Raw genomic sequence first — 17983 nt, 5'->3', positions numbered from 1 at the left:
GATGACTCCAGCACCATGTGGATACACAATTGTCTCCTGTCATGCTGCCATCCTCCAGTGAATCTGAAACGTGCTGGTCTTAGCAATAGTAGAACTTTCCTAAAACTTAAAAATGTGGACAATGGTTTGAGTATTTCATGCCTCAGTCAAACCAGCCAAAAGACTAAGGATTGCTGGATGAGGGATAAATCCTCTGGAAATCAGAACATGGATGTGAAAGGTTCAGTTGTCCTTCTGTGTTTCAGCTTCCTGTTTTGGATTGTATAATCTCTAGCAGCAGACAGCTGCTTTAGGGGCCTGGATGGGGAATGCTGTGCTTCCTCTGCTCCTATTCTCATATATGAGGGCAGTCTTTGGTACTGCCTTTTGATACTCATATTTCTGGTTTGGAGAATGCAGTCCACATCAGTCAAAGCAGGGAAATCTTCACAGGAAACAGGATCCTTCTGTTCTGCTATTGCTGGTTAAAAAAGACTCCCTTTCTGATTGTCATTCCAGTGGCCTACAGCTTTCTGAGTTGATAAGGGGCTACATTTATTGTCAAATGCCTTCTTCTGTGACTCAGCAGCAAGCAGGCTGAGATTCACAAACAAAAGTAAAATTACATCAGCAGTTGTCAAATAGAAAAAGACAAAGCTGACAAAGGCATTTTGCTTTAATGCTCCTAAGCGGATATTGCAAATAACAGAGTGCACACGCACACAAACACACACACAGAGGAATATTCAACATGGAATTTAAAAACAGCTGCCAGTATCCGCATCCTGGAGAAAGAAAAGTCACTGCCTGCCTCAGTAGCAACTTGTATTTTAAGTTCGGCTGATCAAAGACGAGCACAGCAGCGGCTGCAGACAGCTGCAGCAGCTGAGCTAGTGAGCCCTCTCAACGGGACAGAGCGGACAGGTGGCAGCCAGGCAGGCAGCACCAACCGGTGGCATCAGCCTTGTAAGAGATCTCAATAGCACATGGGGATGGTGCCTGCCTTTCCAGCCATGCTAGGCACTTCTCTGCTGTTACAGCTATTTTTTGCATCACCAGTACTAGGGGAACAGGAATGGATAAAAGCACAGTAGTCGTGGATATCTAACTGTGCTGATCTGTCTATGGTCACTGAGCCGCTATCAATGACCGAGTCACCCATGTCACTCACATATGTGCTTGCTTACCAATGTTAAGCTCAGGGGAGATCATATGCCAGGCTTTTTTGGAGCAGCACTGGAAACACTGCTGAACATCCTGCCCTGCAAACCACTTGGCACAGTCGAAACGATCCAGTAAATTTCTTGTCAGTGCCTGATAATTTTCTTTGTCTTTCTCCAGATTTCTATGTGCCTCAGAGAATCAAGAGGCTAATTTTTCCCATGGATCAGCTTTCTGCTATAATCGGACACCTTGTTTGGCATTTCCTTATCTGATCAGCTCACCAATTATTTTCCTTCATACAGAAGGATGAGTAAATGAGGGCCACTCAGATGAGAATTGATCGGAGTTTGTTCCTCAAACAGAGCTCAAATCAAAGCTTTTTCTGAGTCTCAGTGGCTGTTACCCAGATTTAAAAGACAGGTGCTCACATATCTCTGTCCTTTGCTCCCCACCACAGCTCTAACCGGAAAGAAAAAGGGCCTGAAACACAGTAAGAAGGATTTTTCGCTATGGGCTTATATTCCTTCACCTCTGCTTCTCTTTCTGCCTCTCCTAGATTCCCTTGATCAAGAGTCTCTTGATCTTTTGATTTTGAAAGTCATCTCACCAAGTTTCAAAGATATCCAATCATTTGTAACTTCTCCTGTTGAGAAATGTGTTGAGATCCTTTGGCATGTTTATTTCTGATCCTCTTTGCAGATGTTTAAGAGCTTCCCTACATTAATATCCCTACTCTTTCGTCACCTTGCTTCAGAAGATTCCCTTTTCTTTTCTAAACTAAATGCCAGATATTTATGTCTTTTTATCTCTGGAGTCAGCAACTTTTTACCTCTGTTTTTTTTTTTTAATAGCTGGCAGGAAGCATCGTCAGTTTTGAAGCCTCCAGCTCATGGTATTTTTGACTTGAACAGAAGTTTAAGCGTAGTCAAAGCATGTTTTTCACCTTAGATAATATGCCAGCTCTCTAAGGGCAAGAGGCTCAACAGGTAAATTGACATGGATTTTAAGGAGATCAGCTATCTAAGTTACACCAGATGAGACTCTGGTTGGAGAAATCAAAAGCAATCCTCTCTGGAAAGTACAGTCACCAATTGACTTTAAGTTGCTTTTCTTGTCAGTGCACACTTTCGGCCTGAGGATGTCAAAGACTGATTTCCTGAACTTTCTCTGTACTTTTTTTCAGTCCTTTTTGTGCTATTTCTGTGTAAATTCTCCTTTGCACGACATATTCACTTCTCTTTCACCTTAGATTTCAGACTGGGTGCTGAGCTGATCTCTATATGAAAGCTGGCTGACACATCCTATGGCTGTCACTGAGCAAGACTGAGTGGCCCTTTTTTCTGCTCAATGGGTTTTTCATACTTCGGTGACTGTCCTGTTCATTTTTGGAGGGTTCTCTAGCACTGCTTCATTTCCTACACAAAATAGCTGCTGCAGTTGAGTAGTTGAAAGGATCCATGCCCCTTTCTCTTTTACTTCACCCTTTACTCATGCTTTTTTCCTCCCTATTCCTTCAACAATGACTGAGTTAGGTGGTAGGGGATTCCAAGTCCCAGTAAATTAACATAAAGTGGTGAATTCATTGCATCTTCCATAATGAACAGTATTCTTCTCTCATGTAGGTGGGAAGGTGTGCATCAGCACTGCTGCCTGGCCAAAGAGTTGTTGGGAAATGTAGTTTGGAAGAGGGGCAAAGTCCCCAACAAAGAATGGGAAAGGGAGATACTTGAGACCTCTGAAGCACTGTGATGGCCCTTCGGAACTGAAGTATTTCATCTAGTGTCTTGGTTTGCCTGCTCAGGTTTTCAATGAAAAATTGAAATGTTCTGTGGAAAGCAGAACCATTTCATGAAAAATTCACTGCCACTGAAAGCTCCACTCTCTGTTGCAAAACAGTTTGATGTAAAACTTTTCAGTTGGTTCCAATTAGGAAAAATGTAGAGTACTGTCTGTGCTATCCCAGGACTCAGAAGGCAAACTAGCTGCTGTGCTGTGTCTCCAGTAGCAATAAATGTTTGATCAGATTGTGTGCTCAAGATACAGACAGGAGAAGGGGGAAACAAGGCCTCGTTTGCTGAACGTCCCCTTGAATTCTCCTCAGAAATAGTATGACTTGCCTTTCTTTAGGCCAGAGATGAAGCTTTTTCTTCTTGCTTGCTTCTTCCTTGAATGTTTACATTGCACAAAGCCCCATGTTTTTTCACTCATTTGCTTAAAGGTTTTCAGCCTTATTTCCAATTCTGGCATTTCACGAGGCATGTTGCCTGTTTGTTTTAGCTGATATTTTTCACTGAGATGGATTAAAGTATTCAAATATCTTTAAGCAGATGTGTCTCTAAATGAAACACTGCAATAATTACTGAGGACATACACTGTAAAAAATAATTATCCCAATTTCGGTGTAAGAGAGAAAACTGAGACTGTCAGTTGCTGCATGGTCAACCTCAGCTGAAAGGTCACCACAGCCCTCCATAGCTGGTTTGGGAAGTTTTAATGGCACATACATTAGTCTCTCAGCAGAATACATGCCCTTCGGTCCTCAGGACTTCCAGCGTCAGTGGGCACCTTATTGCTGCCCATCTCCCCTGTTTTCTGCCTGATTGCTGGAATATGGGCAACATTTGGTGGAGGTGGCACATAAACCCTGTGTCTGCTTTCATCATTCTGTCAAAGGGAGGGAAATAATCAAAGAGCTGCAGAAAGAAAACAAATGGCCAAATAGCTGCGGAAGCAGAAGGTTCCAACTCGCTGGAGCTCAGCTTATTACAAGCCATATGCCTGAGTGGCTCCTCGCACTGAGTGCTGCACCCAGCTATGGAAACCAGTGTGAAAGTGCCTGCAGTTCATCAGGCCTGATTTGCTGTAACAGTGTACAACTGCTGAGAGCACAGAAAATAAGAACCTGAAGAGGCTGTGGGGCTAACAGAAGAGAGAATCCTTTACAAAATACAACATTAATATAAAAATTCCCCAAATATTTGTGTAAAGATGTTAACGGGCAATTACAATTCGTTTTCCAAGCTCACAGCAGATGCTCTTCTTCTAGTACACAGACTATATTCATAAATGATGCCGCTTAACATACGTAGGGAAACAAATTGATATGCTTTTCTACTTGATTTTTAAATATCATGGGATTGTATTAACAGTTACTCTTGACAGGTGTCACTAGCTCACACCCTTTCAGCAATGCTCATTGTTTGCAGGGCTTGCTGTGTAAAGGAGGGACTAAGCACGTGACTCAGCTCCTGAATGATGGATGTGTCACAGAGATTGAATGACAGAGCTGGTAGAATAAGGAGAGAGAACAGAAAGGGTGGAAGAAGTCTGTTTTTAACCTGCCATTTCAGTTATTTTTACTTGGCAGAGCTCCTACCAAGAGTTCTGAAAGCTCAGGCCCCAGCCAACAATTTCATTTGGGTGTCAGGAAATCTTAATTATCTAACAAAGACAAGTGACCGCCAGCAGCCTAAAGCTTGCTCCACAGCTGCTGTATTCATCATCCTCTATGCAGAGTCCTTCTTTTCTCACAGGGCTTAGCTGCTTAACAACTTATTCTAAAAGACATGTTCTTGGTACAGTGGCTTTGCTAATTCAGAAAAAGTATTCTTACTTCAAAAAATGATACATATATGTTTAGTTATTCTGGAGGAGGTACATCACACTAAGTTCATACCATGTCTAATTTAAAAGGATTTCCCTAAAGAAGCTGGTGCTTCTTCTCTTGCCACCTCTTCTGTACTTTTGTAGCCAGATTGTATAGCTCTGTGGCCTTTTTCTGCTCCAAACTGGGGTTTTGTCATCTGTCTAGTAACTCGTCGCACACATAATTCACAACGCTAGCCATAAATCAGTATAGTTACATCAGTCCACCCACATTTCGTAAAAAGAAAGATGACAAGCTCTGTTTCATTTCATTTATTTATACTCCCCCCCCCCATATGAGAGACTCCCGTCCTACCTTTGAAACCTTTCATCTTTTTCTGCTTTGGTGGCCTTTAGCCTCCCCTTTTATATTTCCCACTTGGAAACTTTTTTACTTGGTGTCATGGTTTAGCCCAGCTGGCAGCTAAGCTACCACGCAGCCTCTCAGAGATAAGAACAGAACCCACTAACCATGGCCCCACATTAAACAGACTCAGACTGGGGGCAAATCATAGAATCATAGAATGGTTTGGGTTGGAAGGCACCTCAAAGATCATCTAGTTCCAACCCCCCTGCCATGGGCAGGGAAACCCTCCACTACACCAGCTTGCCCAAAGCCTCATCCAACCTGGCCTTGAACACCTCCAGGGATGGGGCATCTACAACTTCTCTGGGCAACCTGTTCCAGTGCCTCACCACCCTCTGAATGAAAAATTTCTTCCTTATATCTAATCTAAATCTGCCCTCATTCAGTTTAAAGCCATTGCCCCTTGTCCTATCACTACACGCCCTTGTAAAAAGTCCCTCCACAGCTTTCCTGTAGGCCCCCTTTAAGAACTGGAAGACTGCAGTAACATCACCCCGGAGTCTTCTCTTCTCCAGGCTGAACAGCCTCAACTCTCTCAGCCGGTCTCCATAGCAGAGGTGTTCCAGTCCTCGGATCACCTTTGTGGCCCTCCTCTGGACCCGCTACAGCAGCTCCATATCCTTCTTGTGCTGGGGACTCCAGAGCTGAACGCAGTATTCCAGATGGGATCTCACAAGAGCAGAGTAGAGGGCTCTCTCAACCTGCTGGCCACGCTTCTTTTGATGCAGCCCAGGATACGGTTGGCTTTCTGGGCTGCCAGCGTGCAATTAAATAAATTTAATTAATTTAATCAGTTAACAGTTCCATCGGAGAGGATGACAAGAAACAAAACCAAATCTTAAAAACACCTTCCTCCCACCCTTTCCTTCTTCCTGGCTCTACCTCCTCCAGCATTTCTCTCATGGGCTGCAGTGGGCAGCCTGCTGCCTCACCACAGGCTGCAGGGGAATCTCAACTCTGCCACACCTCCTCCGGCTCCATCTTGCTGACCTTGGCATCAGTGTAGCCTTTTCTCTCACATCTCAGTCCTCTCACTGCTCCAGCCACACCGGGATCGACTGGCCCAACAAACCTCAGCAATCCCGGCAGGATGAGTTCTGCCCAGCAGGTGCCCGTGGAGCAAGGCACTTCAGACCTTCCAAGCTGTGCCGCCGTGGCCATCTCCAGTGGAGTGGTGGCAGCCTAGTGTGGGCAGCCACCCATGCAAGAAGCTGGGGAGGGCCCGGGGGAAAACCAGCCTCCTCCCTTCACTGCAGCTCTTGCCTGACTCGGATTCCTTTGTCCCCTTCTTAAATATGGCATTTGCAGAGACACTGATTGGCTCAGCCCTGGCCAGAGACCAGCCCAACTGGTTTTGGAGCTGGGGAAGCTTCTCGCACCTCCTTACAGGGGCTATCTCTGCAGCCCCTCTCTTGCTACCCACATCCCACCACACAAACCCAGAACACTTGTGTTCTGCGTCTTGCTTAACTTTCCCAGCAGCACATCAAGTAAGGATGCACTTTATAACTAAAATGAGCTGCGCTGACAGCTCTGATCTGTCTCTATTTTGGTTTGAAATGCTTTTACATGAAATGCTAGGAAGGTGTCTAGACACGGTGCAGGGTAGGCACTGCATGCACACTGTTAGCAGCCATTAGTAATCCCTGAGTGCCAGTTGTTGTCCTCCTCCATGTTAGTTCAGAGGAAAAAAGGGTTGTGTGACAATGTTTTCACCTGCTCAGGATGGTTTTAACAGCCTTTCTCTCTTTGTAAGAATAAACAAAACCAGACATGGAAAGTCTGTTTCTTAGAAATTAAAAAAATCACCTTGCCACTTTTATTAATATTTGCCGTTCTTTGCCTCTGTGTCACATAAGTGTCCATTAATTATCTCACTAGCTCTGAACATGGCTCCAAAGAATAGGGTGAGCATCTTTTTTAATAAAATTACAGATTTACAGTTTTCCAGCTAACTGAATTGCTAGTTTTTAAATGCATTGAAAGGCCCGTGCCAGGCTGCTCTGCCTCCCTGTGTGGCATTTTACTGGGAAAGGGGTGCTAGAAGGGTGCATACAGAGAGAAGAAAAAGGAGTAGAGAAGAAAAAACGGGGCAGACAGATATGATGGCGGGAAAATCCTGCAAACCAGAAAGGATTAGAGTGCCTCGAGAGATCTAGTTTTCAGAGGTGGCCCTTGGTGTCTCCTCAACCCTCTTCTTGCTCTCAAGTGGGAGTGATGAACATTACCGGGGCCCTAGACAGGGCAAGGATGATCTGTCCTGAGAGGTATGGCCCATCACTCTGGCTGTGAGATGAGGACCAAGCTGTTCTAACTGCCTTCTGCCCCTCTGCCCATTGACTTGCTGAGGGAATATCAGAAGAACAAGACACAGACTCTGCACCATGCCTCAAATCCATGTAGGTTTGACACAGCCATGCAGAGGTGCAGGATGATTCATGCTTCCTGTCAACTCTGCTTGGTTGAGAAGGGAAAAGATGAGCCCACGCAGGATTTTCCTGCTGTTGTCTGCAATTGAAAATTTGTTTTCTCCATCTGCAAAATTTCACATTCTTCTGGCAACAGGGAAGACAGGAAGAAAAAGTGTGGGAAACAAAGTGGCTGAAAAGAGAAAATTAATGGTGATCTAAATAATGAAAAAAAATATCAGAAGGAAGAAGGATGGAGGCTAGTGACAAAGGCAGAGCTGGGGGGTTGCATTTTCCTGCCTGTATCTTGTGATCCTGACATATAACTAAGCAACCTCTTGTGGCTGCCTTGCTTGACTGTGACAAACAGCCTTTCTTACAGACACAAAAAAATAAAACATCCAAACTCAGTCTCTCCTCTCAGTGCTTATAGTTCGTGCTTCTGAAAGTATCTGGGAACCACTGACGTCGGACATCGCTGACGGAGGGACCAGCACAGTGATCTCCTGCTAACAGCTCAGCTGAGTCCGAAGAGACCAATTTGGAAGTCAGAAAGGACTTTGGGCACATGGATCATCTGCCGAGAACAGCGTCAGCTTGAGCTTGGTTTTACACATCACTGGACTGGCCCAGACACATCCCTCCTGCCTGGTCATGCTGCCAGGGGTAGCAGGGCTGTGCCCAGCACAAACTCACTGCCACAAACTCTCTCCACCTGTTTTGTTAAAAGGGCTGCAGAGACAGGAGACATGCCCAAAGGCCTTTAAATATTGCCTCCCTTATTTTCTTTGGCTCTGGTTTTGAAAAAAAGCTTCTGCAATAAGAGCCAGGAGGCTTTCAAGGGTCTCCTCTTCCTTTGTGGGAAATGGTACTGGAAACTCACTCTGGCTTCCAGGTTGCACACATTGAATTCTGCTGTGTGTGAGACTGAAAGGAAAGACATCCATTTCCCCCAGGTGGAGGCTTCCAAGAGCCACTGAGGGAAGTCCTACTGCTGAAATACCATTTTCCCCTTTCTTCTGTAAGAGTTTGGCATATAGGGTGGAAATGATGTGGCCTCACCACAGATGACTACACTGTACATCTGAGATGGTCATTTCTGTCTCCCTCCAGAAGCCAGAAATGAAGAGAAATGGACACGTCAAGAGTGCAGTGCATCAGACTTACTTTACTCCTATCTTGAGATGAGATAAATATCTCCCAGAGGGAATGGCTTCTTTCTGGACACCTCAGGGCTATGTTTATAGTGGGAATCTACATAATGGCTGTCTACTTTTAGCCAGATAAATTTTACCTGCAGTTCATCCTGTGTTTTAGTTTGCCATTTATAATGCGAAGGTGGCACAGTCATTTTCCTTTTAGAGAGATGTTGTGAAACTTAAATCCAGTAACTCTTGTGTAACATCTACATGAGGAGGTGAGAATGGCATGGGAATGCCTATGAAACTGTGAACATGACGAGCTACTCTCCCAAAGGCTGTCAGGGAGGAGTTGCTCTGACTGTGGCACCTCCATTCAACACTACATTCATGAGGAACCCAGGGGGCCACCTCTGTGGCCTTATCTTCTTCCTGACTTGTTAGAAATATGCATAGGTCATGAAGCCGATAGTTTGTTGTGACAAAGGCAATGCTGGAACCTCAGCCTTTCTGGATGCTAAAGTTTCTCAAGAGAAGTTCCAGCCATACATTGGCAGAAAGTAGAGATACTGTGAAATTATTGTCATGGGAGACAATGGAAAAGGAGATTGATGTAAAATGTCTTTTTGATTCCCTTTTATTGAAATTGCCTCACTTTGATTACATTTATCTCTATCACACAAAAAAAGCTAGGGTTCCAGCAAAACTATAAATATTTTCAGTTCGTATTATAAGTAGAAGGTTTTAATTTTGCCAAAAAGCAATGTTTTTACTAGAACTCTCTTTTTTAAAAACATTTCCTGTCCCAATACAAGGAAGCTGTACTGAGATATTTTTTTCTTTCACATGACACATTAGGAAATTAGGTTTGTTACTTGCTTTGGTGGGATCAGGAGTTCATCCAAATAATTGAGCTTGTCTGTCTGAATATTATCTTTTGCTCTAAAATCTTGTTAATGGAATTCATTCTGTTGACTGTATTTTTCATTATTAAGAGTCTCGACTTAATTTTCCCTAATTTTTTGAATTTTTAATCGGTCACAGTTCCCTGTTCCCACATTCTTGGTATAAACATGACAATAAATAGTTGTTTACAAGGCACAAAAATGTATAACAAAAATTAACGCAAGGCTGGGGCTCTGCTGCTGTTTGCTTACATTGTTGTGGAAGAAAATGCATGCTTGTTATGAAAACTTGCCTTCAGAAAAAGATAACTGTTTGAAATTTTGTCGTGGTTTAGCCTGGCTCACCACTCAGTGACCAACATCTATCTCATCCCGACTAATGATCCTGAAATAGATAAGTCCCAACATTGCAGTCCTGAGAGACCCAAAAAGAAATGAGAAAGAGAGAGAGAGCACTCTGAGAATGAGAGATCCCAGAAGAGCAAAAGTTGTTTTTTCTGGTCAATACTTATCTGTATACCAGGCATGACATTGCATGACATGGAATACTCTGTTGGCCAATTTAGCCCTCAATCCTAAATCTAAGTTCAAATTATAAGAGGAGTTGTGGGCTCTTTGTCCCAACCATGCTCCCCCCCAGCCTGTTATGCTCCTGCACACTGACAAAACATGTGAAGCTGAAAAGTCCTTGACGCCTTGGTGCCAACTATAAACATCAGTGTGCTATCAACATTCTTCTCATAGCGAATCTCAGACTAAAACCAAACCACAGAGCTCTTCGAGCTGCTAAAAAGAAGAGTTAACTCTATTCCAGCTGAAACCAGGACAAACTTGCAGATACAAACCAAATTTATTTCTTCAATCCATTTTAGTGTATTTGCCAAATGCACTAATGAGTATGCTCTCTTGAATTGCTCAGGTGGATTTGAAAGAACGTTTTCCCTCTCTCTTCCTCCCACAGGCACGCACACACACACATGCATGCACTTACACGCAAGCGCAAGTGCATAGAAATTCCGTTAAGCATTTTAATACCAGTGTCAAGCTTCACAGCTCAAAGTTATTTTTTGTGTAAAGAGATTAGGACTTTGACCAACTTTCTATGGCGTATGGAGAATGCGAAGTACAATAAAGCACGCTAAAGACTAGAGACAAGATAAAAGTACATCAGGAGCTAATTGCTATGTACACCATACAGCTGCAAATGGAACACAGCAAGAGACATGAATAGATTCCATTATATAGGATTATAGCTATGGTCTGAGTACAAAACTAGAAATTTGGACCTAAAAAAAAAAAAAAACAAAACCAAATGAACAGTTGGAAATCCTATGGAGTTGTAACAATTTTGTAGCCGGAAGGGTCTTCCTGTAATTCTTTTCCATGACAGAGCTGCATCTCCCTCAGACTAAAGACAAAGACTCCTGCTTGCTTTCACAGCTTAGACTAGCAGCAGTGATAAGTGTTTGCCTCCTGCAGGATCCTCTGCATTTTTTCATAGCTACTGTGCCTTGGAAGAGAACAAGGTAGAAGGGAGCTGAAGCTGGGCACTGTTGTAGAGCAGGGTACCTGGCACAAAGAGACTCTTTATGTTTTGTGTGTCCTCACAGCAGTCAAAATATCGACTCCATCATGTTTTGCTGTACATATGGGATGTTCTTGCCCACTCCTCACTGAGCAGCAGAGGAGGTGAAGAAGCTGGAGCCCGTTGGGCTACAGACAGCCCAGTGCTCCAGGGCTACCACCATTCTTCTTTCAGACATGGTTGTGACTGGTCCTAAGACACTCTTTCCAGCTTCCTACAGTCTGTGGGAACCAATTCTCAAACCTCTGGATGTTTGGGCACCATCCAAATGGGGCTCCATCTTGCTCAGTTAAAGAGACTTTCTAGTTTTACTTAAATTATGTGCAAGGCCCTGCTGTAATCTGATTTCTTGTGTAGGTGAGATGTATGTGTCCTTGATTCCCTCACAAGTGCAGGCTGCTCTGCGATGAGCTTGCATAGCAGAGTGGGCCAAGTCTTCTCATGTGGGAGGACAGTAGAGAGGGTCTTCAAAGGATTTTCAGATAAACCACTCCCATGTGACTTTTTGAGGATGACTAATATTGAAGATGGATGGTCATCAGAGAGTGACACAATTACTTTCTCATTTTTGCTAAATACACAATTTACAATAGTGCTAGTTTTTAGGGTGTTGGGTTCTTTTTTTTTTTTTTTCCCTGATGGCTGAGGTTATTTGTCAAAAATGTAGCTAATTAAGCCATTTCCAGTCTTCCGTCTCCCTTGCACATGCAACAAAACATACTGAGTTTCCAAACAGGAAAAATAATTAGCATCCTGAAAATGAGCTCTAGATTGCTTTGAAGAATTCAGAAGCCTGTTGTCCTGCAGCTGTACTGAGATACGTGTAGTGTTTCTGGCATGTTCTATATTATAGTGCCTTGTTTAGAAATACAAACGCCTTATACATAGAGAGTATCAGAGTGATAAATACGTAGAGTGTATCAGAGGGATAAATAACTTTCCTGTTTGGAAGATTGCTCTTATATTGAAAATATTTTTGGCTCCACTAGAAATAGGAAGTGAGACTAATTTGACAAAACAGCTTTTAAACCATACTCAAAAGTTAAGAGCATAAAATATGACCTACTTTTCTTTTGTCTCCTAAAGCTGTTGGCACACTGCACAGTTCTTTTTCACAACACAGCCTCATGTGGCCTCTTGTGGCCTCACGGACTTTCCTGGTTCAAGACTCTGCAACCACACTTTGAGCAAAAAGTCTGCTTCTCTGCATGTGCTGCTTAGCAGCAATAGTGGCTGAGCACTCAGCCCCACCCCCTGCACCAGGATGAAATCATGACAGGTGTCTGCAAACACTGATCCAGAGCCTACAGGGAGTCGCTTTGCTGCAGGGAGACTGTTCATGGAGTGAGATGCTATTTGAGGTGACTATGGATGGCAGAACTGCCCCTAAGTAAGCACCAGTCAGTGAGCCATAACAGCCCACAATCTGAGGTACACATCGTATACAGCAGAAGGGACCAACAAGTGCTATGAATTCCTCATAAGGCTTTGGAGTAGTTGATAATACCTTGGAAATATGTTCAGGGCAACTGAGATTTGAATCTGCCTCCAATGTGGGGAGGAAGCAGCTGTTGGTTTCAGACTCTGGATGGTAGTGGAGGGGTTCCTCGAGGAATCAGACAAAATTACCGCTCACTTGTAATTATATAATAATCACAATATAATAATTATTATTTTTATATATATATTTACATGTGTTAAGTAACATAAAGTCATAAATGACATTTCCAAGTTCCTATGGATATAATTTCAAAAGAATTTAAAGGATGTGAGCTGAAAATGTGAGTCTAGCTTGGCTTTTTGTTTTTTTCCCAAGTACAAAGCAGCTCTGCAGGCAGCTCTCTGATGGCTACAAGTTAAATTTTGTGTCTCCCTGGAGTAAGAAGGCAATTTCACTGCAGTTGTGTCTTGTGCAGACAGGGTGGCTGTAAAAATCCTCACTCATTCACGTTAGTGACAGAATTTCCTTATAACCATATTACTGGAAGACTGAACAGAGGCAGATTGCTGATGTTTTGGGGTAATGATATCTCCTCTTCATATTTATTGTAATATCAGACAAGGTTTTATTGGTGTCACATAGAGATTTCCTAATAACACGCAAAAAGATTTTCTTTCTGGGAGATTCTGTGTTTAGATAATTTGAATTTCTGTTTTAAATTTTATTTTTGTTAGATCTTATTAAATATTTACCTGTAATTGTTAACACATCTCATTCTAGCATACCGATTATTATCTCATCTCTTTTTACCACACTGAAATTTTTAAATTTTTTTAACTACTTGGTAGAGTTTTAAATTTCTTCCCTTTCATGAGGTGGGTTACAACTATGCTTGTATTTTCTCATTTTAAAGTTTCTTTCATGCTGCTAAGCAAAGCTAGGAATTTGGATGAATTCTTAGTCCATTTGCAGGAAGAATAGCTGACTGAGCCCAGCATAACTGGTTTACGAATCTGAAAAGGGCTGCCTCCACTGGGATGTTCACATGTTCATGCACTCACAAAAAGGAGAAGTCGTCAAAACGGAGAAGAGGGTGACGATAATCTGTGGAGGCCGTTCAGATGTGTCATAGCAGTCACTGGACAAAGACAGCAAGGCAAAGCCATGCCAGGTCAGGACACCTAAAATCTTTTACAAGAAATCTTACCTTAACATATCAGCACTCCTGTGCTTCTGTTTTGACCTGCTGGAGCTTGTATAATCGATGTAGGGGCTGTGAAAGTCATCTTACACCAGCATAAGGAAAATGTTAAGCTCTCTGTTTCCAGCACATGATTTTTAAGACATTTTAATTCCCTCCCTTTCAAGCGTGGATTTACTGGAGAGGTCAAGAGGTCATTAACACTTCACCTCCTCCACCACCATTAACACAGGCCAACCGAGTAAGGACTGGTGTTGAGTGTTATGATTTTATTCACGCATGCACTTGCATTTTTTTTCCCTTCAGACAAGAATTCATCATCTTATTTCTTTAATAGTATTTGAAGTTTATAAATTGCCTTTCATTTAAGATTAATCAGTTCAAAGACCCAGTAAAGGACCTTACTGTTTCCAGCCTTGTGGAGGTCCTAAGAGGAAGAAAGGACATTTGCCCACCATTGTGTTGCTTCCTATTGCAAGAACCAGACCTGCAGCATTGACTGCATATCACTTTCTTGGCACTAGAGAGGGGCAAGGTCATGATTGGGCAACCTTTTGATGCAGATTAACAAAACATATGAAACTAAAATGGGATAATTGGCACCATCTCAAACACAGTAAAGCAAGGATAGTTCCTCTGCCTGATGTAGAGACAGGATGATACTCTGACTATGTAGTCCTCTTGGAAAGTTACTCAAGGATGCACAGTTTTATACAGCCAAATACCCTTCTGTGTGTAAATAAACTTATTTAGTCAGTGTCATTTTACGGTTATGTATGCGAAGGCAGAACAGAAGGATATGACATATTTTGCATGGGGCATAAAATTAAGGTAGGAAAGAATATCTTGTGTGTCTGTTCTTTTCTGTTTTCTTAAGGGTAAGCTTATTGGCTGTGTAGATGGAAGAAATGAGTTTCAGAGGCCTCCTGGACATATTGGATCTCTTTCTGTCTGGAAATGGGGAAAAAAAAAACCAAAACACACCCATGGACACAAAATAGATCAAATCAGAAAGGAAGGGTCTCCTGTTAAGTATTTTAATGCAATAGAAGCTGAAATGATGACCATATGATGTGCAGTGATACAGGAGAAAATGGCACATCACCGCAACATTAATTACTTAATGACACAAAGCTAGTGATATAAAAATTGCTGTAGGTGGTCAAAGTTAGGTATAGTCAGGCTGGTGTAGCACTCTGAACTCCAAATATCTATTTGACATTCTGCCTCAAGTTAAACTCTTTTTTCCTCCCTTCCTGAGACTGTCTGGTTTCTTTTTTATTCTTATTTTTTGCTTCCTTCACAGTGTCTTGTTTTTCCCCAGCCTAGCCCTCCTGGGACAGGCTGAGCTGGAAAAACTTCAGTTTGCTGCTATTTTACTCTGCTTTACTTAGCTTCATAAAGTTGCTTTAGAGACAGTCACTTTCTGGTGTATGAGGACAAGATGTCATAAGGCACATAGTAGTATAGTAAACCTAGGCTTTGATCAATTGCCAGAAATGGGGATGGGGAGAGAGAAGAAAGGGGAGATTTTTTTTAAAAAATATATATAGGAGTAAACAGAAGTGAAAGATAGCGAAGCTCAAAGAAAATATAATATTTGGGGTCAGATGAAGCCTACTAGAATCTTCCTCTAGAGAATACGAGTCCCCGTCCCCTGACTCCGCCATGGAAAATAGCTAGCAGCCCTCTTTAGTGACATACCAAGGCTAAAATCTTCTCTGTGATCATTATTTTCTCCCAAAGCCAGGGTTATCTGACCTTCTATGTAGCTGCAGGCCATTGCCACATGATCTCATCTTCACAGGTAACTCAGTGAGAGCTCGGCTCTTCAGCTCCCAAAATATTCAGTCCTTAGCAGTCAGGTTGGAGAAAAAGCTGAGAAGATCCCTGGCAATTTGCTGAGCTGCTCTGGTCGTGGTTTGAGGTGATCCAGTACCTGACGACATGTACCCATCTCTCGCCTCATACCAAAGTAACTCGCTGAAGTCCCTTCTTCACACAAAGGGGATTGGAGGCAAGAACACACACACTTTTCCCTTCTTCACACAAAGGGGATTGGAGGCAAGAACACACACACTTTTCCCTTCTTCCTGTCTTTTAAATGCCACCTCTTGTCTCCTGCTTGGGTTTATTTATATACACTGACACATCGGAAAAGTGACTGGCTATCTTAAGTACTATACTTTGATTTTAGTGGCTTGTGTAGCATCCAAAAGGTATAAATAAAGTACATTAAAAAAACACTGGAAATTGACATTATATTGATGCACATTTCAGTTGCCAAGAAAAGAGCAGTTTGGCTGAAGGATCCAACAAAATCTGCTTAGTTGGTCTACCTTGGCGAGAGCCCACAAAGCAGACTGCTTTTGTACAGTACTCCCTTAATCACTGTAAAGAGGTTTCAGAGAGATTAATAATAACTAGTGCAGTTGTTACACCCACGCACAGTGACTCAGACACACCGATGAGGCCCGGGGAGAGTCTTTACCTGTGTGGGCCACACAGACACATGTCAATATTTAGTCCAATAAAGTTGTCTTTGCAGCAGCATGAATGATAATCTTGAAGGAAGATGATGACAGGGCCTGTCAAATGAGCCCCTATACTGAGATGCAGCCCAATATATAACACCGTCTCACTAGAGCCACATTAAAGTCTGCAGTGGAAACCTTGCTCTCTCTCCTTCTCTATCAAATATCAGCAATGTTGATTAAAACCAAATAATACGTAGTCCCAGTATCACAGTGCGTTGCACCAAGAGAGGACTCTGAGAGCAATGAGCGCTCATTTGGTTTAAACGACTTTTCAGACAGTCTTTCCCGAGTGCAGGGCTGAGGCACCTGCCTGTTAATCAGACGCGATGCAGGCGGAAGGTGATTAGACAGTGCTGCGGTAGTGGGGCTGCTGAACCACGTCTGAGCTGCTGCTGTGGCTCCTCATGACAAACTCAGGTTTGTGGGTAGCCCCAGTGCTACTGGCTCTGTGAGACACCCAATATTAGCCATCCTTGGTTTTGGCTCTTTCGGCCTTTTATTTATCTTATATTTTGTGAGTTTGATGTCATCCCATCCCCTCTTCCTGACATAAAAGAGCAGCAATTGTCATTTGATTAACCTCTCTGGGAAGGGGGGAGTGCTCAGGAATACACTGGCCAAGACTGTTGAGTCAGATACAGATTAGCAGAGAATAATAATTCAGTGGCCGTTACAGAGCAAGTTGCATCCAGCAATCAGAGTTGACTAATTATGTTGCCTCCTGCTTCTAGCTCATTTGATGGCAAAAATCCTATTGACTTCAATGGCACAGGATCAAGCTCACTATGCACAGTGGACTGTGGAAGCCTTGGACTAGCATGCAGGGCAGAAGTGAGCCAATTGTAATATTAGCTATGGAAATAAAAGCCTTCCAACAAGAGAACCAGAGCTAAATTGAGGACAATTAGGAAGTATTTGAGTTCTTCTTCCTACCTGCAATATGGCAAGAGGCCACGTTCTGAATGAATTAATTCTGTGGCCAAAACCAAGTAAGGCAAGAAGCCACTTTGGAGAGGAAGAGAAAGCAGGAGAAACTTCCCCTTTTCAGCTCTTTGAAGGCTCTTCCTGTGCAGAAGGGGCACAGAATTTACTTCTGTGGTTTATTTCTGTGGGACAGCACAATGTTGTTTGGTTTACCCAAAGTTTTCTTTGCAGGTTATTCCTCTAACCTCTCATCCCTCAGCCCAAATCACACATAAATGATCATAGGAATTTGTGGAGGGATAAATTCACAGGATGGTGTGCAATACCATGTGCAACTGAAAACAGAAAGGATTGGTTTTCTTTTTCTAGAAAGAAAGTCAAACAGGAATTGAACTTGACATATTGTTTAAAGTTTTTGTCCTTCTTTTAACCTGCAGAAAAGCACAAATAGCTTCAATAGTCAGAATTATTTTCAGAACAGAAGTCACTCCATCAAACTTGTGTTATCCATCCCAAAGTTGTATCAGCTCACTCCCACAATTTTTGCCATGAGGTAGGTTGCTTCTTCAAATTGATAGTGTTCAGTGCTGTCGCTGTCTGCATTGTACACAGCTAATCAGTGCATTTACAGAGTGGCTGGATAAGAGCAGTGTTTCAACAGTCAGCCTCCTATATGCATGTACATAGC

Source organism: Tauraco erythrolophus, chromosome 2 (genome assembly GCF_009769465.1).
Source record: "Tauraco erythrolophus isolate bTauEry1 chromosome 2, bTauEry1.pri, whole genome shotgun sequence".
In the NCBI taxonomy this organism is placed as follows: Eukaryota; Metazoa; Chordata; class Aves; order Musophagiformes; family Musophagidae; genus Tauraco; species Tauraco erythrolophus.
Note: the sequence above shows the minus strand (reverse complement) of the source record.